We start from the raw sequence: 26,184 nt of genomic DNA on the forward strand, positions 1-26,184 counted from the left end.
TCCAGAAAGGCGAACCTTAGGAACTGATGATGATCTTTGTGGATAGGAATATGTAGATACGCATCCTTTAGATCCACGGTAGTCATAAATTGACCCTCCTGGATTGTGGGTAAAATCGTTAGAATAGTTTCCATTTTGAACGATGGCACTCTGAGAAATTTGTTTAGGATCTTTAAATCCAGAATTGGTCTGAAAATTCCCTCTTTTTTGGGAACTACAAACAGATTTGAGTAAAAACCCATTCCTTGTTCCACGGTTGGAACTGGGTGTATCACTCCCATTTTTAACAGGTCTTCTACACAATGTAAGAATGCCTGTCTCTTTATTTGGTTTGAAGATAAGTGAGACATGTGGAACCTTCCCCTTGGGGGTAGTTCCTTGAATTCCAGAAGATAACACTGAGAAACTATTTCTAGTGCCCAGGGGTCCTGAACATCTCTTGCCCAAGCCTGAGCAAAGAGAGAGAGTCTGCCCCCTACTAGATCCGGTCCCGGATCAGGGGCTACTCCTTCATGCTGTTTTGGTAGCAGCAGCAGGCTTCTTGGCCTGCTTACCCTTGTTCCAGCCTTGCATCGGTTTCCAAGCTGGTTTGGTTTGTGAAGCATTACCCTCTTGTCTAGAGGCTGCAGAGTTGGAGGCCGGTCCGTTCCTGAAATTGCGAAAGGAACGAAAATTAGACTTATTCTTGGCCTTGAAAGGCCTATCTTGTGGAAGGGCGTGGCCCTTACCCCCAGTGATGTCTGAGATAATCTCTTTCAATTCTGGCCCAAAAAGGGTTTTACCCTTGAAAGGGATATTAAGCAATTTTGTCTTGGAAGATACATCCGCTGACCAAGACTTTAGCCAGAGCGCTCTGCGCGCCACAATTGCAAACCCTGAATTTTTCGCCGCTAATCTTGCTAACTGCAAAGCGGCATCTAAAATAAAGGAATTAGCTAACTTAAGTGCGTGAATTCTGTCCATAACCTCCTCATACGGAGTCTCTCTACTGAGCGACTTTTCTAGTTCCTCGAACCAGAACCATGCTGCTGTAGTGACAGGAATAATGCACGAAATAGGTTGCAGGAGGTAACCTTGCTGTACAAAAATCTTTTTAAGCAAACCCTCCAATTTTTTATCCATAGGATCTTTGAAAGCGCAATTATGCTCGATAGGAATAGTAGTGCGCTTGGCTAGTGTAGAAACTGCCCCCTCGACCTTAGGGACTGTCTGCCATAAGTCCTTTCTAGGGTCAACCATAGGAAATAATTTCTTAAATATAGGAGGGGGGACAAAAACATAATTTATGCTTACCTGATAAATTCCTTTCTCCTGTAGTGTAGTCAGTCCACGGGTCATCCATTACTTATGGGATTATATCTCCTCCCTAACAGGAAGTGCAAGAGGATCACCCAAGCAGAGCTGCTATATAGCTCCTCCCCTCTACGTCATACCCAGTCATTCGACCGAAACCAAACGAGAAACTATAGGGTGCAGTGGTGACTGGAGTTTAATTTAAAATTTAGACCTGCCGTAAAACAGGGCGGGCCGTGGACTGACTACACTACAGGAGAAAGGAATTTATCAGGTAAGCATAAATTATGTTTTCTCCTGTTAAGTGTAGTCAGTCCACGGGTCATCCATTACTTATGGGATACCAATACCAAAGCTAAAAGTACACGGATGACGGGAGGGACAGGCAGGACCTTTACACGGAAGGAACCACTGCCTGAAGAACCTTTCTCCCAAAAATAGCCTCCGAAGAAGCAAAAGTGTCAAATTTGTAAAATTTTGAAAAAGTATGAAGTGAAGACCAAGTCGCAGCCTTGCAAATCTATTCAACAGAGGCCTCATTTTTAAAGGCCCAAGTGGAAGCCACAGCTCTGGTAGAATGAGCTGTAATTCTTTCAGGAGGCTGCTGTCCAGCAGTCTCATAGGCTAAACGTATTATGCTACGAAGCCAAAAAGAGAGAGAGGTAGCCGAAGCCTTTTGACCTCTCCTTTGTCCAGAATAAACGACAAACAGGGAAGAAGTTTGTCGAAAATCTTTAGTTGCCTGCAAATAAAATTTCAGGGCACGGACGACGTCCAGATTGTGCAGAAGTCGTTCCTTTTTTGAGGAAGGGTTAGGGCACAGTGAAGGAACAACAATCTCTTGATTGATATTTCTGTTAGTGACTACCTTAGGTAAGAACCCAGGTTTAGTACGCAAAACTACCTTGTCTGAATGAAAAATCAGATAAGGAGAATCACAATGTAAAGCCGATAACTCAGAGACTCTTCGAGCCGAGGAAATAGCCATTAAGAACAGAACTTTCCAAGATAACAACTTGATATCAATGGAATGAAGGGGTTCAAACGGAACACCCTGTAAAACGTTAAGAACTAAGTTTAAGCTCCATGGCGGAGCAACAGTTTTAAACACAGGCTTAATCCTGGCCAAAGCCTGACAAAAAGCCTGAACGTCTGGAACTGACAGACGCTTGTGTAAAAGGATGGACAGAGCTGAGATCTGTCCCTTTAACGAACTAGCAGATAAACCCTTTTCTAAACCTTCTTGTAGAAAAGACAATATCCTAGGAATCCTAACCTTACTCCATGAGTAACTCTTGGATTCGCACCAATGCAAGTATTTACGCCATATTTTATGGTAAATTTTGCTGGTAACAGGTTTCCTAGCCTGTATTAAGGTATCAATCACTGACTCCGAGAATCCACGCTTTGATAGAATCAAGCGTTCAATCTCCATGCAGTCAGCTTCAGAGAAATTAGATTTGGATGTCTGAAAGGACCCTGAACCAGAAGGTCCTGTCTCAGAGGCAGAGACCATGGTGGACAGGACGACATGTCCACTAGATCTGCATACCAGGTCCTGCGTGGCCACGCAGGCGCTATTAGAATCACAGAGGCTCTCTCCTGTTTGACCCTGGCAATCAGCCGAGGAAGTATCGGGAATGGTGGAAACACATAAGCCATGTTGAAGACCCAAGGTGCTGTCAGAGCATCTATCAGAACCGCTCCCGGGTCCCTGGACCTGGATCCGTTACAAGGAAGCTTGGCGTTCTTGCGAGACGCCATGAGATCCAGATCTGGTTTGCCCCAACGCCGAAGCAGTTGGGCAAATACCTCCGGGTGAAGTTCCCACTCCCCCGGGTGAAAAGTCTGGCGACTTAGGAAATCCGCCTCCCAGTTCTCCACGCCTGGGATATGGATCGCTGACAGGTGGCAAGAGTGAGACTCTGCCCAGCGAATTATCTTTGAGACTTCCATCATCGCTAGGGAACTCCTTGTCCCTCCCTGATGGTTGATGTAAGCCACAGTCGTGATGTTGTCCGACTGAAACCTGATGAACCTCAGAGTTGCTAACTGAGGCCAAGCCAGGAGAGCATTGAGAACTGCTCTTAATTCCAGAATGTTTATTGGAAGGAGACTCTCCTCCTGAGTCCATGATCCCTGAGCCTTCAGGGAATTCCAGACAGCGCCCCAACCTAGGAGGCTGGCGTCTGTTGTTACAATCGTCCAATCTGGCCTGCTGAAGGGCATCCCCCTGGACAGATGTGGCCGAGAAAGCCACCATAGAAGAGAATCTCTGGTCTCTTGATCCAGATTCAGCATAGGGGACAAATCTGAGTAATCCCCATTCCACTGACTTAGCATGCACAATTGTAGTGGTCTGAGATGTAGGCGAGCAAAAGGTACTATGTCCATTGCCGCTACCATTAAGCCGATTACCTCCATGCATTGAGCCACTGACGGGTGTTGAATGGAATGAAGGACACGGCAAGCATTTAGAAGTTTTGTTAACCTGTCTTCTGTCAGGTAAATTTTCATTTCTACAGAATCTATAAGAGTCCCCAAGAAGGGAACTCTTGTGAGTGGCAAAAGAGAACTCTTTTCTACGTTCACCTTCCACCCATGCAACCTTAGAAATGCCAGAACCAACTCTGTGTGAGACTTGGCAGTCTGGAAACTTGACGCTTGTATCAGAATGTCGTCTAGGTATGGAGCTACCGAAATTCCTCGCGGTCTTAGTACCGCCAGAAGAGAGCCCAGAACCTTTGTAAAGATTCTTGGAGCCGTGGCTAACCCGAAGGGAAGAGCTACAAACTGGTAATGCCTGTTTAGGAAGGCAAACCTTAGGTACCGATAATGATCTTTGTGAATCGGTATGTGAAGGTAGGCATCCTTTAAATCCACTGTGGTCATGTACTGACCCTTTTGGATCATAGGTAAGATTGTCAGAATAGTTTCCATTTTGAACGATGGAACTCTTAGGAATTTGTTTAGGATTTTTAAGTCCAAGATTGGTCTGAAGGTTCCCTCTTTTTTGGGAACCACAAACAGATTTGAGTAAAACCCTTGTCCGTGTTCCGACCGCGGAACTGGGTGGATCACTCCCATTAGTAAAAGGTCTTGTACACAGCGTAGAAACGCCTCTTTCTTTATCTGGTTTGCTGACAACCTTGAAAGATGAAATCTCCCTTTTGGGGGAGAAGCTTTGAAGTCCAGAAGATATCCCTGAGATATGATCTCTAACGCCCAGGGATCCTGGACATCTCTTGCCCAAGCCTGGGCGAGGAGAGAAAGTCTGCCCCCCACTAGATCCGTTTCCGGATCGGGGGCCCTCACTTCATGCTGTCTTAGGGGCAGCAGCAGGCTTTCTGGCCTGCTTGCCCTTGTTCCAGGACTGGTTAGGTTTCCAGCCCTGTCTGTAGCGAGCAACAGTTCCTTCCTGTTTTGGAGCGGAGGAAGTTGATGCTGCTCCTGCCATGAAGTTACGAAAGGCACGAAAATTAGACTGTCTAGCCCTTGGTTTGGCTCTGTCTTGAGGCAGGGCATGGCCCTTACCTCCAGTAATGTCAGCGATAATTTCCTTCAAACCGGGCCCGAATAATGTCTGCCCCTTGAAAGGAATGTTAAGCAATTTAGATTTAGAAGTAACATCAGCTGACCAGGATTTAAGCCACAGCGCTCTGCGCGCCTGAATGGCGAATCCAGAATTCTTAGCCGTAAGTTTAGTTAAGTGTACTACGGCATCAGAAATAAATGAATTAGCTAGCTTAAGGACTCTAAGCTTGTCTGTAATCTCATCCAATGTAGCTGAGCTAATGGTCTCTTCCAGAGACTCAAACCAGAATGCCGCCGCAGCCGTGACAGGCGCAATGCATGCAAGGGGTTGTAATATAAAACCTTGTTGAACAAACATTTTCTTAAGGTAACCCTCTAACTTTTTATCCATTGGATCTGAAAAAGCACAGCTATCCTCCACCGGGATAGTGGTGCGCTTAGCCAAAGTAGAAACTGCTCCCTCCACCTTAGGGACCGTCTGCCATAAGTCCCGTGTGGTGGCGTCTATTGGAAACATTTTTCTAAATATAGGAGGGGGAGAAAAAGGCACACCGGGTCTATCCCACTCCTTGTTAACAATTTCTGTAAGCCTTTTAGGTATAGGAAAAACGTCAGTACACGTCGGTACCGCAAAATATTTATCCAGCCTACATATTTTCTCTGGAATTGCAACCGTGTTACAATCATTCAGAGCCGCTAATACCTCCCCTAGCAATACACGGAGGTTCTCAAGCTTAAATTTAAAATTTGAAATGTCTGAGTCCAGTTTACTTGGATCAGATCCGTCACCCACAGAATGAAGCTCTCCGTCCTCATGTTCTGCAAATTGTGACGCAGTATCAGACATGGCTCTATTATTATCAGCGCACTCTGTTCTCACCCCAGAGTGGTCGCGTTTACCCCTAAATTCTGGCAATTTAGATAATACTTCAGTCATAACATTAGCCATGTCTTGCAAAGTGATTTGTATGGGCCGCCCTGATGTACTTGGCGCCACAATATCACGCACCTCCTGAGCGGGAGACGAAGGTACTGACACGTGAGGGGAGTTAGTCGGCATAACTTCCCCCTCGTTGTCTGGTGAAATTTTCTTTACATGTACAGATTGGCTTTTATTTAAAGTAGCATCAATGCAATTAGTACACAAATTTCTATTGGGCTCCACATTGGCCTTTAAACATATTGCACAAAGAGATTCCTCTGTGTCAGACATGTTTAAACAAACTAGCAATAAAACTAGCAAGCTTGGAAAATACTTTTCAAATAAATTTACAAGCAATATAAAAAACGTTACTGTGCCTTTAAGAAGCACAAAGAAACTGTCACAGTTGAAATAACAATGAACCAAATTAGTTATAGCAACCAAATTTTCACAGTAAATGCATTAAGTTAGCAAAGGATTGCACCCACCAGCAAATGGATGATTAACCCCTTAGTACCCAAAAAAACGGATAACAGATTAATATAAACGTTTTATCACAGTCAAAAGCACAGTCTCACTGGTCTGCTGTGAGTGATTACCTCCCTCAAAACTAGTTTTGGAGACCCCTGGGCTCTGTAGAGACGTCCTGGATCATGGAGGAAGAAATAGGAAGACTGTGACAGAATTTTTACTGCGCAATAAAGCGCCAAAATAGGCCCCTCCCACTCATATTACAACAGTGGGGAAGCTTAGTAAACTGAATTTATTCATAATAAACGACAGCCATGTGGAAAAGTAATGCCCAAAAAGTTTTATCACCAAGTACCTCAGAGAAAAACGATTAACATGCCAGTAAACGTTTTAAAATAAAATAAAATTATGAAATGATATTAATAAGCCTGCTGCTAGTCGCTTTCACTGCAGTGGGGGCTCAATACAAATTAAATGTATACAGTATTTTCTTAGTGAAATTCCATTCCCCAGAAATACCTCAGTTTAAATATACATACATATCAGCCTGATACCAGTCGCTACTACTGCATTTAAGGCTGCACTTACATTATAACGGTATTAGCAGTATTTTCTCAGTCAATTCCATTCCTTAGAAAATAATATACTGCAACATACCTCCTTGCAGGTGAACCCTGCCCGCTGTCCCCTGTTCTGAAGTTACCTCACTCCTCAGAATGGCCGAGAACAGCAAATGGATCTTAGTTACGACCACTAAGATCATACACAAACTCAGGTAGATTCTTCTTCTAATGCTGCCTGAGAAAAAACAACACACTCCGGTGCTGTTTAAAATAACAAACTTTTGATTGAAGATATAAAAACTAATTTTAATAACCACAGTCCTCTCACACGTCCTATCAGTTAGGTGCAAGAGAATGACTGGGTATGACGTAGAGGGGAGGAGCTATATAGCAGCTCTGCTTGGGTGATCCTCTTGCACTTCCTGTTAGGGAGGAGATATAATCCCATAAGTAATGGATGACCCGTGGACTGACTACACTTAACAGGAGAAAGGTATGCCAGGCTTCTCCCACTCCTTATTCACTATGTCCGCCACCCGCTTGGGTATAGGAAAAGTGTCGGGGTGCACCGGAACCTCTAGGAACTTGTCCATCTTGCACAATTTTTCTGGAATGACCAGGTTGTCACAATCATCCAGAGTAGATAGCACCTCCTTAAGCAGTGCGCGGAGATGCTCTAATTTAAATTTAAATGTCACAACATCAGGTTCTGCCTGTTGAGAAACATCAGGTTCTGCCTGAATCAGAAATTTCCCCATCTGACAGAACCTCCCTCATGGCCACTTCAGATTGGTGTGAGGGTATGACAGAGCAATTATCATCAGCGCCCTCCTGCTCTACAGTGTTTAAAACAGAGCAATCGCGCTCTCTCTGAAATGCAGGCATTTTGGATAAAATATTTGCTATGGAGTTATCCATTACTGCCGTCAATTGTTGCATAGTAACAAGCATTGGCGCGCTAGAAGTACTAGGGGTCTCCTGCGTGGGCAAAACTGGTGTAGACACAGAAGGAGATGATGTAGAACCATGTCTACTCCCTTCATCTGAGGAATTATCTTGGGCAATTTCATTATCTGTGGCAGTACTGTCCTTACTTTGTTTGGACGCTATGGCACAATTATCACACAATTTTGAAGGGGGAGACACATTGGCTTCCATACATACAGAAAATAGTTTATCTGAAGGCACAGACATGTTAAACAGGCTTAAACTTGTCAATAAAGTACAAAAACCGTTTTAAAACAAAACCATTACTGTCTCTTTAAATTTTAAAACAGGGCACACTTTATTACTGAATATGTGAAAAACTATGAAGGAATTGTTCAAATTTAACCAAATTTTCACCACAGTGTCTTAAAGCATTCAAAGCATTGCAACCCACATTTCAGACCTTTAACCCTTAAAATGAGGAAACCGGAGCCGGTTACAGTTTTAACCCCTCTACAGTCCCAGCTACAGCCTTTGCTGTGACTTTACCAAACCCAGGGGGGTATACGATACCAAATGAAGCCTTCTAGGAACCTTTTCAACTACTTTCAGACCCACACACATGAAGCTGCATGTCCTGCTCTCAAAAGTAACTGCGCAGTAATGGCGCGAAAATGAGGCTCTGCCTACTACAGAGAAGGCCCTTCCTGACTGGGAAGGTGTCTAAACCAGTGCCTGACATAAAAAACCGGTCCCCATGAGGGGAAATGACAGCCTTCCAGCATTACACAGTCTTGTTAGAAATATGGCTAGTCATACCTTAAGCAGAAAAGTCTGCCAACTGTTTCCCCCAACTGAAGTTATTTCATCTCAACAGTCCTATGTGGAAACAGCAAACGATTTTAGTTACTGCTGCTAAAATCATATTCCTCTCACAAACAGAACTCTTCATCTTTTTCTGTTTCAGAGTAAATAGTACATACCAGCACTATTTTAAAAATAACAAACTCTTGATAGTAGAATAAAAAACTACAACTAATCACCACATACTCTTCACCATCTCCGTGGAGATGCTGCTCGTTCAGCGGCAAAGAGAATGACTGGGGTGGGCGGAGCCTAGGAGGGACTATATGGACAGCTTTTGCTGTGCTCTTTGCCATTTCCTGTTGGGGAAGAGAATATTCCCACAAGTTATGGATGACGCCGTGGACCGGACACACCAATGTTGGAGAAATCAGTTTCCAAACAGCAATGCCCTTGATGAGCCAAGTACAAAAGGCATTTGTGTGTAGCCACCTATTACCACCCATAGTGCATTGCTTCTCCTAAGCCCACTTAAGTATGCTTTTAACAAAGGATACCAATAGAACAAAGTCAATTTGATATAAGTAAATTAAAGACAATGATAGAAGTAAATTGAAAAGTCTTTTACAATTCCATTCTATATCTGAATCATGAAAGTTTATTTATGACTTTCAATGTCCATTTAAAGGGACAGTATACACACAAAAAAATATGGGCTAATTAAAGTTTTTGATGTAGACAAACTTTGTAATTGAAATGCATTAGCTATTTTGCTTCTAAAAACAGGGAAAATGAAAGGAAAACATTTTCAGTGATCTCACTGCAATGTAGACGTCATACACATTAGTTAGAGAGCTAGGGTTTAGCCCAAAATATTATAGGGAGACAAAAGTAATATCTACTCATTTTGAGTATTACATAGTTGCTTGTGACTAAGGGGCATATGCATCAAGGTCTGGCGGACCTGATCCGAACACTGCGGATCAGGTCCACCAGACCTCGCTGAATACGGCGATCAATACGCTCTCCGTATTCAGCATTGCACCAGCAGCTCACAAGAGCTGCTGGTGCAATGCCGCCGCCAGCAGGGGGGTGTCAATCAACCCGATCGTACTAGATCAGGTTGAATTGCGGCGATGTCTGTCCGCCTGCTTAGAGCAGGCAGTCAGGTTATGGAGCAGTGGTCTTTGTGACCGCTGCTTCATAACTGCTGTTTCTGGCGAGTCTGCAGGTTCACCAGAAACACGGGGCATCAAGCTCCATACGGAGTTTGATAAATATGCCCCTATGTATCTGATAATAAAAAGGCTGCAGAGAAATGAAAAACCCAACCATATACACTGGTTAAACATTCATGGTTCAGAGAAACATATTTAGGTGCATATTTATATATGCCCTGGAGTGTGCACATATCTTGAGCCCTATATGGCAGCTGTGTTGGTAAGTCATAACAACGTATTAAACACTAGATAAATAGTTGCCATATAGTGCTCATTACGTGCATGCTCCTTAGGCTACCTAGGTATGCTCTTCAACTGAGGCTACCAAGAGAACAAAGTATTAAAGGAATATCAAACACTAAATACATTTTTTAGTGTAGTATTGAGGTTAGTGCCTGCCTCCCTGGGTGCTGTCATGTTGAAATTTTGCTTTTACTATATTCCAGTGCAGACGTGTTTGCACATGTGCAGCAACTCTCCTTCAGCCAATCACAAAAGACAAATGTGTGCAGCCACCAATTAGCAGCAGCTCCCACTAGTGTAGGATATGTGCATATTCTTTTTCAATAAGCGATACCAAGAGAACAAAACACCTTTGAAAATAGAAGTGAATTTAATTTAAGAGAGTCTTAAAATGACATGCTCTATCGGAATCATGCAAGTTTTGACTTTCCTATCCCTTTAATTACATTTGAAAATGAAACAAAATAAAAAAATACGCTGGCTGAATTACAAATAAAATATATTGCTGAAATTGGGTAAATACGTTTGAATAAGGCTTTTGTTAACGTAGTTTTCATGATGTTTATGCACAGCTACCCTGAAGCAAAATATACACAACCATTGCAGTGGTAAAACATTTAGTATTAATTATAACTGAACGTATATGTATTTTTTCACTTTACTACCATTTATGCAAATAACAATTTTGTATATTTATGGGCCATTATTAACATTTTTGTAAATCAAATAATATTTTTTCTCTCTTTTCCATATAAAATAAATCAAATGACGGTGAGCTTATTTATCAGCCAGTGAGCTCCAGAACTCACTTAAAAATATTTTAACATGGTTAACCCTTTCACGCCGTGGGCAAGTGTTTAATATCTGAACTGTAAACACTTGCTTAAAAAACAAAATCACGTGCTTGTCTATGCGATCACGTTATTTCAAAGCTGGAATTGGATAATGAGGGACTGCCTATGATGCTAGGCACGCCCCCCAGTAGAATTTCACATTGAATAAAAGGAGGAGGGTGCAGGACGCCAAAAAAAGTAGGACGTTCCATACCACACTAACAGAGTTAAGCAATCAACTCCAGCTCACATGCGAAATAGAAACATTTTGAGAACTATGTCCCTTTAATTGTAAGTATAACTAAATATTCTGATGACTGTAATTTACTATATTTTGCATAGTTTAAAAGAGTGTTTTGAGTTTTATTATTATATTTTTATTAAATCAAGAAACAACTGTTTATTAAACATGCAAAAACACTGATAAACAGCCGTGTGAGCAGATGAGATATGGCATAGAAAAAGGGACAAAAAGGTTGATCCAAAAATACACAGAAAGCTGTTTGAAAAGTGTTTCTGATTGTTTGGAATACTATTGCGGAATTTGCTCAATTTAAAGCATTTTTAGAGTTTATATATAGTGTAAAATGGTGCTGCCCTAGGCCTACGCCTAAACACACACATCTGCTTGAATCAAATTTTTGATATGTGTGCTGTTTTTGTATATGTTTGCAAAATAAGAGCATATTTACCAGCAGTAGTTCTAAAATCAGGAGGTGCTCAGCAGACAGGTAATAACAGTGATTTCAGTTGCTGACATAATGGGCCAGATTTATTAAGGGGTCAGAGCGCCATCGGCTGTAGGTTTGCATAAACTAACCTGTAGCTGCAGTCATCAGCATATGTCATTCCCCCCCCCAGACTGTTCTGACTCGAAAGGTTAACGGCTCGATTGGCTACGATAGAGCAGGCGGCATTGCACTCTAGCTATAGTGTTCAATGATAAATGCGGGCAGTGTATTGATGTTCGCTACCTGCAAAGCCGGACAGAGAGGGACAAAGATGAACGCCTTACTTTGTTAAATCTGGCCCAATAAATTAGCAGCATGATATAAAGCTTTCAAGCGTTCTTTTTATAACTTAGATGGGAAATAGAGGAGCAGAGCAATTAAAGCATATATCTGACTGAATAACAGGGGTTAAGTCCAACAAAAAAAAGTGTGGGAACTCACCAAGACTTCCACTCAAGCCCCCCCAGAGGCGTAACTAGAAACCTCAGGGCCCTGATGCAAGAATCCATGAAGCCCCCCCCCCCAAAAAAAAAAGAAAATGTGATTTTGATACATTTTTGTTTTGATATATAGATATACACACACACACACACACACACACTGGGCTGCCACTAGAAATTTTGGGGGCCCTGACTTAAACATTGATCAGGCCTCCCCTTTGACACGTGCAATTTTTGACCAAGTGACTAAAACGTATATGCACTTTATTCTTAAGTGTCTATTTAAACTTGGAAATGTTGTAAAGGTAGTAACATACAAACACACAGACACACTCATACACTGAAACACACACACACTCACACATAAGGATTCACATATAGACACTCTAGCAGACACGCAAAGAAACACACAAACACAATCAGACAGACACCCACAGACACTCAGCACTTGTTTACATTGACCTGACAAGTAAGTATATTTTTGTAAAGGAAGATGCCAACTAAATGATGACAACAGCATGCAGTGGTTGAAAGGAAGGGCCCTGAACTGCCTAAACAATAATTTAAAGGTTAAATGGTGGATTGGTGACTTTCATAAAGGTCTCATTAGTCTCAAAGTCTGTAGAAAGATGTGAATAATCAGTAGTAAGGTCAAAATGTCCTAAAAAGGAACAGACAATGGACACACACACAAACTCAAACTTGCACATACACCCAAGGAAACACTGACAGAGACAGCCTCAGAAAACACACAGACATACACACACACACACATCCACAGAAAGCACACACAAACATACACACACCCTTATAGAGACACCAACAGAAAACACACACCCTCACAGAGACATCGACAGAAAATACAGACATACATACATACACACACACCCTCACAGGGACATCCACAGAAAACACAGACATACACACCCACCCTCACAGAGGGATCCAGAGAAAATACACAAAGACAAACATACACACACCCTCACAGAGACACCCATAGAAAAAGCTCAAAGACATATGCACACAGCTTCACAGACATCCAAAGAAAATGCACAAAGACATACACACCCACCCTCACAGAGAGACCCACAGAAAAAAAATACATACACACTCATAGAGACACAAACCAAAGCACAAAGACATAAACACAGACACCCACAGAAACACTCACAGGAGGAAACATTTATGCACCTTGCATCCCCTAAATCAACAAAGTGTGACATGCATGATAAAATAAAATTGCAGAAATGAAGAGATCACTTTTTAAAGAATCAGATTTGTAAATATGTAAACAAAATTAATTCTGTGAATTCAAAATTGTACATTAATGATCTGGGTAGATAGCTAGATGAAGAAAAGTACTTTTAAAAGATTGACATATGTCTGTTTGTTTTTCCCCATTTTCCCCAACCAAGAGCACCACTTCAAATATAGCGTACAAATGGTCAGCTGTACTTATGGATTTTGAAAATGCTGTACTCTATATGGTCTTGGGGAAACCATAAGCTGTGGTACTCATACCATTAGATCTGGTTAAATGCAGGATATAGGCTTGTTGGTATGTATTTCAAAATTAAGTCAGCTGTAGTGTAAACTGAACAGTTTTAAGTTAACCTGTTTCATTTCAAACACTGAGCAATCTTAGTCTTAGATTATAACATTTTATGCAGATGTAAAAATCGTAGATAAAATGCCTCCTTGCATCTGGAAAGTCCTTGCATAAAGGGGCAGTAAACTGGAATGTTTTATATATATATATATATATATATATATATATATATATATATATATATATATATAAAAATAAAAAATGCATATCTGCCAAAAGGGCACCTACCATTTGTGAATTGAGGAGGAAACATTTCTGTATGGTTTTAAATATAGAATTTCTACAGCATTGCATATTCTGGCGGCTCGTAATATAATATTAAAAAAATGGAAATCGCCGGAAGGGGCGGAGTGTGAAAGAATTCATTAACAGCATGAATACACAGATGACAATAGAGCTATTTAATATTAAACCTTATTCAGAAAAGAGACTTACAGTCTTTTTTTCAAAGTGGTTAAACATAATAAGGGAAAAACCATTAATTGCACAAAAGCAACTTATATCACCTTTACAAAACTCCCCAGAATTTATGATACTTATGTTAAAAAACGTCCTACCCCAAGAGTGGGGTTAGGAATGCTTGCAGCTAGAAAAAATATAGCTGCAGAGTGTGATAACCAGACAGTTGGATGTTGGAGTTAGCGGGGAGTAGGGGGCGAAGGAGTATAATGTTTTGTTTTTTTTCTCCATTTTTCTAATTTTAGTTCTGTTACGGATTTGTGTCTAGATGTCTGAGTTAATAAAGGTGGGGGGGGGAAGGGAAAAACAAACCAGTAGTGTATATAAAGTAGGAAGGGCTTTTGAACAGCCAAGAAGCATGCATGGTGAATCAATCAAATGTTTGGCTTTTTTCCCTTTTGTACTTTTTTCTCTTTTGTTGTTTCATTGGACCTGCGAGGCGCAATTTATGAAATGTATTCTCGTTTATTGTTCTTCTTTTTTCCCATTTGTTTTTTGATTGTACTGTACACTACTGGTTATAAAAAAAAAAAAAAAAAAAAATTAAAAAAAAGAATTTCTACAGCATTGTCAAATAATCATAAATACACCAGCTGCTAAAAAAAAAATGTTTTTATGGACCCCTGGCCCCACCAAACAACTACTACCACACTGAAGTTGCAATCCGAAATTGCACAAAGAAATAAAAAACATTTGCTAAGTAAGTCCTACCTCCTCTGCAAATGAAAGTGATCTGCCGCCTGACTTAGGCACACACTGTACAAACAAAGTGCCATGTCTGTCTCACACTGTGCATAGTGGTTTAGTGCACACTCAGAAATCCTCTCAAATGCTAATACTTTATTCCTTGTAAATAACATTTCCCATGCTCAATTAGCACTCTGCTGTAGTACCCACTAGTGGCTGCCAAAATTAAAAAAAAAAAAAAAAAAAGTTTTTTTTTTTTTTTTTTTTAAATTCTTGCCTCATGGGGCCCCCCTGGCCCATTGGGCCCCTGACAGGAGTAACCCCTGTCACCCCCTGATGGCAGCCCTGCACACACACACTCTATCTATAGGTATGGGGTATCACAAGCCTAGCCCACCAGCATATTACTATATTTACCTGTGTGTGTACTTGACTGTAACCCATTGTGGAAAAGTACTGTGACTGTGTTGTCAGTCAGTGACACACAAAACAGTACCTTTCCATAATGGGTTACAGACAAGTACACAGTCACACGCAGGTAAAGTTTATATTAATATCAAGACAGGCAGCACAGCACACACTTATTTAACAGAAAAAAAAAAAAAAAAATCACCCAGCAACTCACACTTCCTTTAAATTACTGCACTGCAGACTAATCACTTTCTGGCTCTGCTCCTCATGTGCATGAAGTGGTGGGTTCAGGGCAAGGAGGAGTCTCTCTAACTAATGCTGCCTGTTTGCTAGAACCATTGACTGAAGCAAGCAGCAGCCTATGAGCAGCAGCTCCAGATCGGAGTCCACACTCAGTCACACTCCTGCTCCACCTGACTGTACTTTCTCCATGAACCCCCCCCCCCCCCCCCAACAGGGTCCCTGGGCACTGGCCATAGAACTTCTATGTGGAACCTGGGGAACCTGTTGGGGGAGCCATGGAGTGCTCTCAATGGAATATTTTTTTACAGGGCCTCACACACCACAAACACTACTGCACCCACACACACACTCCTCACAGACACAAACACTGCACCCACACAACACTACGCACACACCTTACAAACAGTGCTGCACACAAACACACTGCTGCACACACACACACTACTGCACACACACACACTACTGCACACACACACACACTACACACTCCTCGCAGACACAAACACTGCACCCACACAACACTACGCACACACCTTACAAACACTGCTGCACACAAACACTGCTGCACACAAACACTGCTGCACACAAACACACACTACACACTCCTCACAGACACAAACACTGCACCCACACAACACTACGCACACACCACAAACACTGCACACACACACACTCCTCACAGACACAAACACTGCACCCACACAACACTACGCATACACCACAAACAATGCGCACACACACACTCTCCTCACAGACACAAAAACTACGCACACACCTCACAAACACTACGTACACACCTCACACACCACAAACACTGCTGCACACACAAACACTCCTCACAGACACAAACACTGCACCCACACCACAAACACACTATTAACAGACACAAACACCTCATGCACACACACATACCTACTCTGCACCCACACATATAAACATTGCACCCCCACCTCATACATACAAACACTGCTTATATCACATTTATGTAATCTTTTTTGTTTGTTTATATCCAACAAGTGGTACAATAACACAGTGTGTGTCTATTTCACACCACGCAGGGTGTTTGAAAAGGCACACGCTCAAATAAATAGAACTTACATAACAAAAAATGGTATAGTATAATCAAATTTAACAGATATTTGAGCAAACAACTCGATACATGTTTGTTGTTTTAAACACTTCTTTTACCACCATGTTGTTTTTTTATTCTTGAACTAAAAGAAGATTTTATTAGCATTGGTTCAAAAAACAGAACCGTTCTGTTCACCGCAATAAACAAAAAACAAAAAACAAAAAAACAAAAAAAAACACAAAAAAAAGAAATAAATAAAAAAAAAATCGACAAGAAAAAAAAACCTTCCCCACCACGGATCGTGCCCCCCCAAAACACCCCTCCTACAAAAAGCATATATCTATTAATATGATCTCTAAATATCGAAACCCATTCAGCTGGAAATATATCTAATAATACTAAATCTGTGAAACTATTCAAACTCAAAAAAAGGGCTTAGAATACGTTTTTGCATCTGAGGGGGATAAGTTTTAAATTATGGGAAGCCATCTTTTTTTTCACCTGATAGTTGTAGATGAAAGGATTCAAATATTATTTGATTCTGTACTTCCCTAATAAAAAGTGAGAAACTTGGGGCTGTTTTCCCTTTCTAGGATTTCAATATAAGATGTCTAGCTAGGAGGATTATTGTGTTCAATATATTTTTATGTAAGGACTGATTATCCTTTTGAGTTTTAAGAAAAACAATCTCTTCTGACTCTAATGTAATGGCAGTATTGTAATTTTTATTAAGCCAAAATATAATCTTTTTCCAAAACTGATAGATCTTTGGTCATTGACTAAACATATGCAAAATGTCTGCTTTCAGATATGAGCATCGTGGGAAAGTAGATGTTTGCGCTGGGTACATTTTTTCCAGTTTAAAAAAGGGAGTAAGATAATTATTATTCAACAATTTCATGTGTGATTCTTTCCAGTTCATTGAAATCCTACATTTTACATCTATACCAGGAAAAATAGGTATCCAGGTATTACTTAAAGGGACACTGAACCCAAAAAATGTATTTTGTTATTCAGATAGAGCATGCAATTTTAATCAACTTTCTAATTTACTCCTATTATCAATGTTCCTTCGTTCTCTTGCGATTTCTATATAAAAAAAGAAGGCATCTAAGCTTTTTATCTTGGTTCAGACCTCTGGACAGCAGTTTTTGATTGGTGGATCAATTTATCCACCAATGAGCAAGGACAACCTAGGTTGTTCACCAAAAATGGGCCGGCATCTAAACTTGCATTCTTGCATTTCAAATAAAGATACCAAGAGAATAAAGAACATTTGATAATAGGAGTATATTAGAAAGTTGCTTAAAATGTCATGCTCTATCTGAATCACAAAAGAAAAATTTTTGGGTTTAGTGTCCCTTTAACTTATCTAGGTAAATGTGACTTTGTTTAACCAGGATACGGTTCTACAGTAGTGAGATTGATGTAGCTCCAGCTGCAAACGTTTGAACACACATTCCGTCCAGTCGGCAGTTCTACCAATACCCCAACCCTTATTATGCGCAAAATGTCTTATTTGTAAGTATGTAAAAAAATTGTTTCTGGGAAGATCAAATTGCTGCGACAGAGATTCATAAAATTGTATATGACCTGAGTTTGATAAGATTTGATAAACATATTTCAGGCCGTTTTCCTCCCATATGTTTAATACTTTCTGACTGATACCAGGAATAAATTCTGCATTACCTATTATTGGTAAGTACTCAGTTAGAGAGTAGTCACTCCCATTAGCACGCAGAATTTATGCCATGCTGTAACTATATTATTAAATCGTTATTAGACCTTTTATATTGCCAGGAATTTTTCTATGAAAGTTATGTAACATAGCTTCAATGAAAATGGGTGAGTAATAAAGCTTTCGATATCAGGCAATGAAAACCAGTTAGAATCTGCCAACCAATCAATTGCCACCTTAATCAGAGCGGCCAAATTATAAAAAACAATCCGCTAGATTTAGAGTTTTGTCGGTAAAGACCCACGTAGCTAATGCTGCTTTTTTTCCCAGCGCACCCTTAAGACAACGCTGGTATTTAGAGTTGTCTGAGGGGCTACGTTAGGCTCAGAAAAGGGTGTGTTGAGCCTAATTTAGCTCCACTTCAACCCTCAATACCAGCGTTGCTTACGGTAGCGGTAAGCTGGAAGAACGTGCTCGTGCACGATATCCCCATAGGAAACAATGGGGCAGTTTGGGCTGAAAAAAAACCTAACACCTGCAAAAAAGCAGCATTCAGCTCCTAACGCAGCCCCATTGTTTCCTATGTGGAAACACTCTCTAAGTCTACACCTAACACCCTAACATGAGCCACGAGTCTAAACACCCCTAACCTTACACTTATTAACCCCTAATCTGCCGTCCCCGCTATCGCTGACACATGCTGTATATTATTAACCCCTAATCTGCCGCTCCGTACACCGCCGCAACCTACATTATCCCTATGAACCCCTAATCTGCCCCCCCTAACATCGCCGACCCCTATATTATATTTATTAACCCCTAATCTGCCCCCCCAACATTGCTGCCACCTTACCTACACTTATTAACCCCTAATCTGCCGACTGGACCTCGCCGCCACTATAATAAATGTATTAACCCCTAAACTGCCGCACTCCCGTCTCGCAAACACTAGAATTAATAGTATTAACCCCTAATCTGCCCTCCTTAACATCGCCGCCATCTACCTACAATTATTAACCCCTAATCTCCCGCCCGCACCGTCGCCGCTACTATAAAAAAATTATTAACCCCTAAACCTAACTCTAACCCTAACACCCCCCTAACATAAATATAATTTAAATTAAACGAAATAATATTCCTAAAATAATCCTATTTAAAACTAAATACTTACCTAGAAAATAAACCCTAATATAGCTACAATATAACTAATAATTACATTGTAGCTATTTTAGGATTTATATTTATTTTACAGGCAACTTTGTATTTAACTAGGTACAATAGCTATTAAATAGTTAATAACTATTTAATAGCTACCTAGTTAAAATAAGTACAAAATTACCTATAAAATAAATCCTAACCTAAGTTACAAATACACCTAACACTACACTATCATTTAATTAAATAAATGACCTACAATTAGCTAACTTAAAATACAATAAAATAAACTATTCTATAATCCCAAAAAAAAAAAACACTTCTACCGGATGGAGGATCTCTTCTTGCCCCGCTTGGATGAAGACTTCTACCGGATGAAGGACCTCCTCTGCGCACCTTGGATGAAGAATTTGGCTCGGCTGGGTGAAGACGACTCAAGGTAGGATGATCTTCAGGGGGTTAGCGATAGGTTTTTTAAGGGGGTTAGCGATAGGTTTTTTAAGGGGGGGTTTGGGTGGGTTAGAGTAGGGGTATGTGGGTGGTGGGTTGTAATGTTGGGGGGGTATTGTATTTTTATTTTCAGGTAAAAGAGCTGATTACTTTGGGGCAATGCCCCGCAAAAAGCCCTTTTAAGGGCTGGTAAAAGAGCTGATTACTTTGGTAGTTTAGAATAGGGTAGGGCATTTTTTTTATTTTGGGGGGATTTTTATTTTATTAGGGGTCTTAGATTAGGTGTAATTAGTTTAAACATCTTGTAATTCTTTTTTATTTTTTGTAATTTAGTGTGTTTTTTTGGATTATAGAATAGTTTATTTTATTGTATTTTAAGTTAGCTAATTGTAGGTAATTTATTTGATTAATTTAATGATAGTGTAGTGTTAGGTGTATTTGTAACTTAGGTTAGGATTTATTTTACAGGTAATTTGTACTTATTTTAACTAGGTAGCTGTTAAATAGTTATTAACTATTTAATAGCTATTCTACCTAGTTAAAATAAATACAAAGTTGCCTGTAAAATAAATATAAATCCTAAAATAGCTACAATATAATTATTAATTGTATTGTAGCTATATTAGGGTTTATTTTCTAGGTAAGTATTTAGTTTTAAATACGATTATTTTAGTTAATTTTAGGGATATTATTTAGTTTAATTTAAATTATATTTATGTTAGGGGGGTGTTAGGGTTAGGTTTAGGGGTTAATAATTTTATTATAGTAGCGGCGATGGTGCGGGTGGGAGATTAGGGGTTAATAATTGTAGGTAGGTGGCGGCGATGTTAGGGAGGGCAAATTAGGGGTTAATACTATTTATTCTACTGTTTGCGAGGCGGGAGTGCGGCGGTTTAGGGGTTTATACATTTATTATAGTGGCGGCGAGGTCCGGTCGGCAGATTAGGGGTTAATAAGTGTAGTTAGGTAGCAGCGACGTGGGGGGGGGGCAGATTAGGGGTTAAGAAATATAATAGAGGGGTAGGCGATGTTAGGGGCAGCAGATTAGGGGTTCATAGCTATAATGTAGGTGGCGGCGGTGTCCGGTCGGCAGATTAGGGGTTAAAATTTGGGGGGGCCTCGGTTTAGGGGTTCATAGGTAGTTTATGGGTGTTAGTGTACTTTGTAACACAGTAGTTAAGAGCTTTATATTCACACGTTAGCCCATAAAGCTCTTAACTACTGACTTTTTTTGGCGGTAGGAGTCTTGTCGGTAGAGGGTCTACCGCTCACTTCTTCCAAGACTCCAAATACCAGCGTTAGGCAGATCCCATAGAAAAGATAGGATACGCAATTGGCGTAAGGGGATCTGCGGTAGCCTCGAGTAGCGGTAAGGAAGTGAGCGTTAGACCCTTTCCTGGCTGACTCTAAATACCAGCGGGCGGCCAAAAGCAGCGTTGGGACCCCTTAACGCTGCTTTTGACGGCTAACGCAGAACTCTAAATGTAGCCAAATATTAGGTAGAGCAAGACATGCCATGCTACATTTGAGCATACGTTTATTTAAAGAGATACGAGCCTTGCTCCTCTTCCATATAAATTTCATGAACATAGTATGTAGTGTACGTATATCCAATTATTTTAAAAGTAATGGGGAGGTTCTGTAATGGATACAATAATCGTGAGAAAATGATTGTTTTAATGAGGCTAACTCTTGCAGATATTAATAGCGGAAAAGATGTACACACTTCTAGATCTGTTTTAATCTATTTGGAAATTTAGTTTATACCAGTTTTGCGGATTTATTTGTAAATATATACTGTAAGTGAGTCTACAATTTTAAAAGGAGGTTCTTGTATACTAGATCTTGAACCCACATGAGTTTGCTTTTACCATAATTTATTCTGTATCCTGAAAAGATTTAAACATGTTAAAATTAGGGGTATTGATTGAGATGTGTTATAGAGAAAAGTTAGCAAGTCATCTTCATTTAGAAGAATTTTCAATGTTTGTGTGGACATTGGAATCCCCTCATACTTCTCCCTTAACCAGATGGCCAGGGCTTCAAGTGCGATATTAAAAAGTAGGGGGGAAAGCGGGCAACCCTGCCTAGTTCCTTTTTTTTAATAGTATTCCAGAAGTTAATGAGCCATTGATCAATAGATAAGATATCAGATTTCTAAATACATTATGAATACATTGTAAGAATTGATTTTTGAAGCCAAATTTTTCTAGTCCTTTAAACAAGTACTCCCATTCGATCGAGTCAAAGGCCTTCTCGGCATCAAGTGTCAGTAAAGCTGTATCATATTTTAATTGCTTCCCTCTAATGTTTTCTATATTCCACATATAGTCTAGAAACGTAACTTTACGAATATTTTTGGACGATTTTCTTGATGTCAAGAAGCCTGCTTGATCAAAATGGATAATTTTATCAAGGCAGCCCATTAATCTAGATGCTATAATAGAAGTTAAAAATGTATAGTTTGCATTCAATACAGATATCGTACATTTTTTAACTTTCTTTCGTATTAAGGTAATGTTCGCCGCTGAAAAATAGACTGATATTGGGCTATTATATGAAAAATAGTTATTAAAAAGTTTCTCCAAAGGAGGGTTAATTTCCTCTATCAATATTTTGAGATATTCTGCAGGTAGACAATCCGGGCCTGCTACCTTGTTTAATTTGGACTCCTTTATAGCTTTTAATATTTCCTGATTTGTTATTGGGGCATTAAGTGTTGCCAGTTGATCTTCTGTTACCTTGGGTATTTTAATCTGTGTTATTACTCTTTATATGCATATATAGCTGCTGGTAATATTTAAAGAAGGTTTTACTTATAACTTTAAAGTCAGTATATCTCTGGTCTCATTTTTTAACAGCTAATATATAGTTTCTCTTTCTCCTATTCTTGACTAGATTGGCCAAATATTGGTTGAACAACCATAGAAACCTTTACATTTTATATTTACCTTAAGCTCTTCTTCTTGAGATCTTTGTTTTAGGTCTATGTCCCTTTCCTGTCTTGTTTTAATATAGTTTCCCCAATTTATATTCAATGAGTCATTATAATATTTCCTATATGTGTTTTTTACTTGATTTGCCAGTTGCATTTCCCTGGCCAGTGCTTTCTTTTTCCTTGTATACATATATGATTTAATTTCTCCCCGCAGCACTGCCTTTGATGCTTCCCAGAATGTTTCTATTTTATTAAAATATGCAATATTGTGAGTACAATAGTCTCTCCAATTCTGTTTCAACCAGTAGGAGAATCTAGTATTATTATAGAGGTAGCGTGGAAAATAAATTGCCTGGCTTTCAATTTTTGAACTATTCCCCATGTAAAATAAAAGTGAAATGATGGCTGATCTGATATAGAGATATCCCTTATCTGTGGTTCAATCTTTAAAATGGGGAGAGATTCAGCCACCAGTGAAAAATCTATTCTTGAGAAAGATTTATGTGATTTTGATTCACATGTGAAAGAGTGTAGATATGGATTTTTAATCCTCCATATATCAACTAACTTGAGTGTATGGCAGAAATTTTTAAAATATTTATTATGCTCTTTCATTTTTTTTTGGAAAATCTGTCTAGTTCTGGGAAAAGAGACATGTTAAAATCACCCCCTACAATGATATTTTCTGATATAAATGGAAATAATCTACCCTTAATTTTTCCCCAAAATTCCTTAGCGAATATATTTGGGGCATAGATATTACAGAGTACAAACTTTACTTCATTAACTTGTATATGTAAAATAATATATCTTGAATCTATATCTAACTCTATTTTAATAATCTCATAATTTAGGTTTTTATTTAGGAGTATGGCTACCCCTGATTTTCTAGTGGTACAGTGAGTCGCTATCACCTGACCAATCCACTTTGATTTTAATTTGGGAATTTCTAGCTCTTTCAGATGCGTCTCCTGTAGGAAAGCAATACTCGGATTTTGTTTACCTAGCTTTTTAGTAATAAGTTTTCGTTTGGTCGGGGACGTAACACCCCTTATATTCAGGAAAGAATATTTAAATCGTATCTCTATTTGTCATAAAAACAGTACAAATTCACACTCTAGAAATATGTCCTCAGTAGGGGGGTAATGCACAACAGGGGGACGCACGACCCGGGTGGATGGAGAAAAAAAAAGAAAGAAAGAGAAATTAAAAATGTATTTATACCTCCTAACTTGCATTTCTCTATGACGAAATCATCCTAACAATATCCTAAGTTGTGAATATACCCTGTATGACCAGTTATCCATTATCACTTATGTTAGAGGTTATAAATTATTTTGCTTCACCTGCTTCAGTGAATATATGTCTGTTACCATTTTCCTCCACTATGATTTTTGCTGGGTACAACATACAGGCTTTTAGTCCCTTTTGAATCATTGCTGTACATAATGGGGCCATTATCTACCATTATTATACACACTGATTTATTTTTTAAATTAAAGTGACTGCCCTCATTTGTATATGCATATTAAAACCAAAAATACTCCCTGACCCTAATAGAATTTTTTAAAAAATGATCAGCTTTAAATTGTATAGAAAGTGTTGATGCACCATACATCTTCATATTACCATTGAAATATTAAATATGCATAATTAAATTATTAACATTATCAGCAATTTATAATCTTTTGTTCACCCATAATTCCCTGTGATACCTCAGGATGTATTAACTACGAGCATGGTGGGGGCTGCCGACTGAGAAGAGCCACAGTAACTAAACAAATGCGGTGCAGATTATTGTTATGTACACTCAGTAATACGTGGCAGCCATAACAGTATTAATGAAAATAGCACATAGGAAGTAGTAAAACGGATAATCTAGTCTACTTGACTCCATGTCTACTTGAAACAGGGTGTCAAATTAGGTAGCGGCATGATCAGCAGGACTGGGCATTGTGTGGCAGCAGAATGCAGTGGTAGCAAGGAGCTGTGGGAATTAGTTATGAGGAAACGGAATGGCAGCGCAGTTAAAAACCATTTACAAATAGTACTTTAGATGACAATACCTGGATAACACACCCACCCAATCCCTAAAAACAAATCTGTACAGACCAGTATGTTCCCTGCCACCTAGGACCCAGTATGCTTTCCCTCCTGGGCCTGTCACTGCTCCAGCACCATAACAGCCTCTTACAGTATAGCTAAAAAAAAAAAAAAAAAAACGTGATGATCATTATCTGCTCCAATCTGCAGCGCTCACCAGGGCCAATGTTGCTACGCACTGTGTCTTACATGTTAGCAAAGCTAAGGGGGATGTTCCATTGCTTGCTCCTCTCCTCTGGCTAAGAGCTGTGGCTGCTTGAGGCTGGCAGTCCCAGATAGCGCTGACTCTCAGGGGATACGTAGGGGCCCATGGCCGGTTCCATATTCCACCTTACCACCTGATTAGGGCCTATTTACAAGCGAAGGTTCAGAGCTGCAGCTCCAATAGCCTCTACGCTAATCTGGCCGGCGGGCCCCCTAAATTGGCGGACCTCCCATGGCCCTGTCGCAGCCGCGACCATTTGGACCACTGGAAGTTCCACCCCTCGCTCCCCCCCCTCACAATTAATATTGTTTCATACACAAATACACACAGATATAATTATATATATATATATATATATATATATATATATATATATATATATATATATATATATATATATATATATACACACACAGATACACACACAGGGCTCCATTTATCAAGCTAGAGCGGACAGGGGCATACATATGCGCCCCTTTCTGCCCCCGCTTGCCTCTGGAGGGCAACAATCTGCTGCCGTAATTCAACATTCCATAAGAGCGCTATTTTGCACTCTTGTGCAACACCGCCCCCTGCCTACACATACCCAATCAAGTAACGAGATCAGGGAGATTTAAATTCTCCACCTAAGAGGTGGAGAAGAGGCTAGGAAGCAGCGTTCTGATGACCGCTGCTTGAAAAATACTGACTGCAGGTTCTCTTGTGAGAACCTACAGTCGTAAACTGACAAACGGCTAGATAAATCGGCCCTTACTGTATTTATATGTATATAATCTTTAAAACTTTGGTTAATGAAAGCAAATTAAATCCAATAAAGGGTTGAATGGTTGCCTTTGGGCCTTAAAATCCTCCTCTGTCACAGAGTATCACCCACTTAAGGTACAATTGTCCCATTTCTGCTGAGAGGAGCTAAATAACCCCAGAGAAAGCCACACATAAATGTAAGCACCATGTGTTACACACAGTGCAGGGTGATCACACAGCAGGACTGCTGACAGGCTTGCATTTAGTGTATTGTAGTGTATTAGTGTGTTACTGCTCATTACTAGAGGATCTCACTATCCCTCTAACCAGATTGTGCTCCAGCTCCTCCCACCAGCAGCAGCAGTGTTTACTGAAGTGTTTCTGTTCTCTGTCCAGAGGGAACTTAGTTCCTCCTGCAAAAATAGTGCAGGAACTTCCGTTCTCACTCA

General features: G+C 40.0%; 1 protein-coding gene across 1 annotated transcript in view; it reads right to left on the reverse strand.

The window, feature by feature from the left end:
- Positions 1-24,813, reverse strand: part of TPRG1 (tumor protein p63 regulated 1) — a 210,810-nt gene extending 185,997 nt beyond the window's left edge. The window contains exon 1 of the mRNA XM_053710249.1: positions 24,796-24,813. The gene's annotated coding sequence lies outside the window, so the exon portion shown is untranslated. The remainder of the gene's footprint in view (positions 1-24,795) is intronic.
- Between the last annotated feature and the right edge of the window lie 1,371 nt (positions 24,814-26,184).

The sequence above is a fragment of the Bombina bombina genome, chromosome 4 (genome assembly GCF_027579735.1).
Source record: "Bombina bombina isolate aBomBom1 chromosome 4, aBomBom1.pri, whole genome shotgun sequence".
NCBI lineage: Eukaryota > Metazoa > Chordata > Amphibia > Anura > Bombinatoridae > Bombina > Bombina bombina.